Source organism: Plectropomus leopardus, chromosome 18, assembly GCF_008729295.1.
Source record: "Plectropomus leopardus isolate mb chromosome 18, YSFRI_Pleo_2.0, whole genome shotgun sequence".
Classification (NCBI taxonomy): Eukaryota; Metazoa; Chordata; class Actinopteri; order Perciformes; family Serranidae; genus Plectropomus; species Plectropomus leopardus.
Genome location: NC_056480.1, coordinates 11523545 through 11529544, shown reverse-complemented (window position 1 = coordinate 11529544; position 6000 = coordinate 11523545). Strand labels below are relative to the sequence as shown.

The 6000-nt window shown below is 37.6% G+C and overlaps 1 protein-coding gene across 1 annotated transcript in view; it reads left to right on the top strand.

Annotated features, from left to right (window-relative positions):
* The first annotated feature begins 1010 nt into the window (after positions 1–1010).
* thrb (thyroid hormone receptor beta) overlaps positions 1011–6000 on the top strand; it is a 121658-nt gene continuing 116668 nt past the window's right edge. Inside the window, exon 1 of the mRNA XM_042506649.1 lies at positions 1011–1394. The gene's annotated coding sequence lies outside the window, so the exon portion shown is untranslated. The remainder of the gene's footprint in view (positions 1395–6000) is intronic.

Genomic DNA, 6000 nt, shown 5'->3' with positions numbered 1-6000 from the left:
CTGCCTCTAATGCAACCCTCTATAATAATGCATTCTTTCTGTCCCCACCCTTTGCACAGGGTTACGACAAGTAACCACAGCTGCGCCGAGGGAGTCTGGCCAAAAAAATTACCAAAAGTGTGTTTTGGCTCATGCACGCAAGAGGACACATTACCTCTTCATTACCATAACAGCTGAAAGTGTGTGTTTAAGAAAGGCTTGGCTGTTCTTGGCTTCTGTACATGTCCAATAACATACTGACCCACTTGGAAAAATCTCAATTTTTTTTTAAAAGAATATATTTTTTAAAAAGTAATTTTAAGTACATTTAAAATTAATAATTGAAAAACTATTGAATTTCATTTAAATGTATTTAATATTATTTATTTAATTGAAATAATATCTTTAAAAATCATAACAATAACAATAACATTACTAATCATAACAATAACAAGAAGAAGAAGAATGTCAAAAATCCTCCTCCTGCTTTCCTCTCGGTGTGTGAAACTTAAATAACCTTTTGTTTTCTCGTGATACAGGTTGATCATCTGGTATCCTCCAGATAAGGAATTTGTTATCTTGTGATTCCAAAAATAATGGCTCTGAAAAATAATCACAAGCATGGCCGTTCTTGGCTTCCATACATGCTCAATACCATACTGACTCACTTGAAACATCTAATGAAAATACAATAAACAAACATTTAATATAAAAGATAAGGATTTATAATAAACTAACATTGAATTGTGTTTTAATTAAAATAACTAAATAACTAGTAACTAATAACTAGTACTAAATACTACTACTAATACTACTACTACTACTACTAATAATAATAATAATAATAATTTCATCAAAAATGCTTTTTTGAAAACACACACAGACACACACACAGTAAGTTGGAGCAGTATGTTTCCTGCCCTGTCGGCATGTACCAGGCCTACGGTAAAAACAGCCAACCGCCATCGAAAAAAAAAAAAAACAAAAAAAACTTGGGAGTTTGTAATAAGGGCGAGGCTTATTTTGTTCGGTTCCTGCCCGTGATTCGGCTCTCTGATCCCCCGTAGCGAGCAGTCGGAGCGTTACAATTGTCAGTTTCGTTAGTCTGCCGCTTTTTAAGGTTTGTTTTCGGCTCCATGTTGAAGTTTTTTGCGTCCAGAGCACAGACTCTCACAGCCGCATACACTGTTAGCCCAGACTACACTCCGTGCACACACAGATACAGTACGCACGCAGACACACACGCGCAGCCCTCGCCTGATTTGCACTAGCGCGGGTCATTTTAGGTTAAACCCTGGCGCTGTGTCCCGTTCAGTTTAGCCGACGGAGATCATCACTGGTTCCAGTTGAGGAGGAATGCACAGGCGCTGGGACTCCAAATAATATTTGGGATAAGACCTCGTCTTTCATATGCGGTATGTTTCATTTTTGGGTGTTTTTGACAGCAGTCTAGCCAATGACAGCCTCTCCAAAAAAAAACACGTTGCTTGACAGTATAACAGCTAGATGGCCGCACATTGTGATATAAATGTTCACGCGTTTAACATTACCACAAATGTGTTGTTTATTTCTAATGGAGGGAATAACGTCGGCCGAACTACATTAAAAAATTCGGCATTTTAACGCTGTCTTGCTAAGTGGCCGACGGTTGCCATGTGTGAACATGTCTTAGACCTTTCCAGAATAACTTGAGTCTTAGTGACAATTCGGGTTACAATTTATCCAACAAGCAGTACTTAAAAAATGTGATATTTAAACTTTATTGTGGTAAACAGTGCTCCTTTACGCCCACGACAGTGTATTTTGTTGAAATTAGATAGCAGGCTTAAAAGAAGACTTGATCAAAAAAGTTAAGATTTTTTGACATGTGTGGTGTATTTTATTAACGCCGAATTGACCACTGGTTTGTAATCATCAAAAAACTCACTTAAAAGTTTTCTTTTGTGTTGTTAATTTCAACAAAAAACGAGAGAAGGTTAAAATGACAGATATTTGGGTCGAGGTTCTGTCAGGACATGAGCACAGCACGTACCCGGGCTAGCTTTTATGAGGACTTGAGGGAGTTGGTTTATGGGCCCAAGTTATCGTTTCCCCGCAAGCCTGGGGCATCCTATCAGTTTATGATAATACTCGTCTGGTTCACTTTTACTTCTGTGACCTGAAATTGTGTCCGAAATATATTTCAGTGCCCTGTTTCTGATGTAACCTTTGCTTTCGTTTTGGCAACACGAACTTCACCGAGGCGCTCGATTAACATCTGGCATGCAAAATAACCAACACTTTTATAGTGCATTAGTGACCTTAAAGGTTGCACTTTTGAACACTGCAGTTCACTAACATTGCACAAATTGAAGTTCTTTACTATGCTTCATTTGACAAAACATGTGCATCAGTGGTTTGTATGTGAGTGTAAAGTTAGCTAGGCCTATTTACAAATAATTGCAAACTGTCATTTTTGCATTGTAGTATAACAGGTTACCATGTGAGCCCCCAAAAAGATGCTTTCAAAGGCTGTCAGAGGATACAAGCGTACTTGATCTTGCAAGGTGACTGTGGGAGGTTTTTTTTCTGCATGTCCACATGTGAGGTTTAGAGGGTGGAAAGCACTGAAACTATGACATCATCTAGTGTTACAAATAATATTTACAATAGATACTAAGGCATGTGGTCTTCCTCAGTGGAGAAAGCAGACAGTTGACCTGAAATAGATTAAGAAATGTATCTGCGACCGCAACAGACAAAGCAATTCAGGCACTTGCCATCGACTGCAACTGATTTCATTGGGAGGAAGTTAAAATATAACCTGACAATCATGTATAATATCAATTTTTAATGTGAGGTTATAAAAATATTTGAATTCAGTGAATGTGAATATTTTTTAGAACATATATCTTGACATTTAAAGCTTTTTTTTTGATTCATGTACATTATGTATTCATCTTCACACATTAAAGTAACAGCACAAATACATGACATGCTTTTAATACACTGTTAACATTTCCGTTTTTATATTTTAAACCAGCACTTAGGTGCATGACGAGTCAGATTTACATCATGCAAAAAGGGAGTTTCCAAGGAGCTACTGAACGCAGCATCAGTTCTCAGCTGAGGGTATTTAAGGTCGTCCAGATGCCTTTTTTTCCCCAATTTTTCTGGGAGCCTTTGTATGGAAGTAAAATGATGACAAAATATTTGAGTGAACATGGAACAAATTGTAACGCTACTGAGTCTGCGTGTCAATCACGGAGAGTGCAGGTTCATGGATTTGTAGGAGAAGAATCAGATTTGTGTGTGAATGAGGACAGAGTAGTGAGCGTAGCACGGGGGCTGGGTGTAATAATTTTCAAACCAGTTGATATCAAGCCAAACACCAGGCTGGTATTTAGGGCTGTCATAGTGAAGGAATTTCTCCAGGGCTCAACATTGGGATATGTGGTATTACATTTTTACCAGTGACTTCATTTATCCTGATTTTAGTGCTTTGTAAATAAGCTTTATTTCTAGGCTGTTGTTAATAATACTTTTTAAATGACACAGTTTTAATACTCGGGGATCCCACGATCATGGGAAACCTGGAAAAGTCATGGAATTTCATTTCCCAGGCCTGGATAAGTAATTAGAATTTGTCAAGCTCATCAAAAGATTTAGAAAAGTCATAGTTTTTGATGTGTATAATGACTTTTTCAATAATCTTCTGTGGATAACCTTACACGTAATGTAACATAACGAACAAAATTAATTTTCTGTAGCTGTCGAATGTACCCACGTTGCTAACGAATTTCAGATATGCGTCAGTGTGTGACAACATTTTATTTTGTCGTTTCCTATCTGGGTTCATCAAATTCTGTTTAAATCCTGACTTTAAATCTCATCTTTGAAAAACAGCAGGCAAGAATGTAAATACGTCCCGCTCACATGAAAAAAGAAAAAACATGAACCTAGCGGCAACGGCGACTGCATGCCATCCGCTGCGATTGGCTTATCAATAGCACAGTTTTGCAATGTTGCAGTTATCGCGACAGCCCTACTGGTATGCTGAATTTTACCCCTCGGTGTTGCACTTTTCTCACCAGCCACTCAACATAAGGAGACTGAGAGCCAGTGAGGATGTAGCAACATAACATCCACCAACACTCCCGTTTACATGCAGCCGTGCATACTCCGACTAATGTGCCCGAACATGTTGTTTATCCCATCAAAATTTGGAAACATTGAACAGCTGGAGCCATTTGTCATGTTGCTTTTTTTGCATCAAAATGGGATTTTTTCCCAGTTTCCTATTAGTGGTCACTTATTCCTGCCCTCACCTTTTTAAGATCAGTGCTGCAGTATTTGCGCATATCCAAACACCTGTTGATATCCAAGTCTTTCATAATGTTTTAGAGCAGGTGTGTTTACCCCCCAACCAGAAATATGGGATTTACTGTTGGCAAGTTGGTTTGTGTACAATGCACCCATGACAACGCACAGCTCCGAATGTTAACAGACAGCAGGCTGTGTGTTGCAAACTGTAGTGAAAACCCCAAATGAGATGAATAATACAAATTGGCTGTATGCATGTCCAAATAATGCTCCTAAAACCAGAATAATACATGCATATCCCATATATCCTAATCTGAAAATGCAAAATTCCGGAAAAAAGCCTGATTCGGAATATTTAGGCGAAAGTAGCTGTTTACATGACCCACATCGAATTCAAAATGTTGTCATATTTGTAAATGATAGGGAATTATTGGTGTGCATGTAGCCATAGCGATTGCGTTTTTATTACTTGTTGCACTTTTAGTTTTCTTTGAGACTCTTCCGTGTCTCATCACGTCACCCCAAAAAACACAACATGTGCCACTCTAACCCCCTCCTGCAATTTAATCTCTTTTATGGTACCGGCCTCTACGGTTGATTGTGCACGGCCTGCCGGCCTGCCAGACGCTAAGTGGCTTCATTAGTCAGTTTATAAACCAACATAATGCAATATTAATCAAGTTGTCATTTTGTTTATCACTAATGCAATATATCTGGGATTTGGTGCCAGTCAGTCTCAAAATGTTGATCTGCTGTGTGATCTACTGTACTGAAAATAGACATTAATAGACTTGGGTGCTTGAATTTTACATTTTCGCAAGTGTGCACACATTCAAACTGTTCTGTCTTTATAATTGTTGCTCGTGAGCTCCTGTAAAGCACTGCTATTTCTCATCATAACAAAATGTTTAGTGTTTTAATACTAGTTTACCTTGATCCATATCTGAAACTTTGCCATGTCGAGTTCTTCAATTTAAGGTAACTGGGCTGAGAAAATATTTGAGAGGTCTATGACTTTGATATTTAAGAAGGTACGGGAAAATTCCACTTATTCAATATCATACTAAGTGATGCTCAGAATCTCTTTTTTGCTCTCTTTTAAATGCTTTGCTGTCATTATGCTTCCACATTGTGACATGTTCGATATCTTTGCATTCAGCAGGTTTTTTAAACAATGAATTTGTGCGCAGGAAAGTGTGAATGTTCAATTTAATTACTCCTTTGATGTATTTGTTGGAACTTGTTCAGCTGCTTGATGAGGCTCCACCCTTTCGATGGAAGTCCTGAATTTCACTTAACAAGTCTCGACTAATAATCGCTAAAAACAATCAGATAACATAGTGGGCGAGGAGGATTGTGGTGCAAATTAAATTTATGGCAGGTACACTATTGTCAGACCTGTCAGCTCGTTTCTTTGTAAATGATGTAATTTAACTGATTCAGATCAATTCTTCAAATTCATTTCAGAGCTATAATTTCATGTTACTTACATTTTGTAAGCAAAACTTGATTTAAAGGGATGCACTGGCTGATGCTGATGTTTAAAATAACAATTTTGTTGTTATTTTTTTTCCCTTTCTGTGCCAGGGAAACAAAACAAATCGACATCTAAATCATCATCTTTAAATTAGCGCAAATTCAACCGTACAAATTCATAAAACAACCTTTTAATATAAGTTCTTTCACATGAAAAACATCTCTAAAAACTACTTATACATA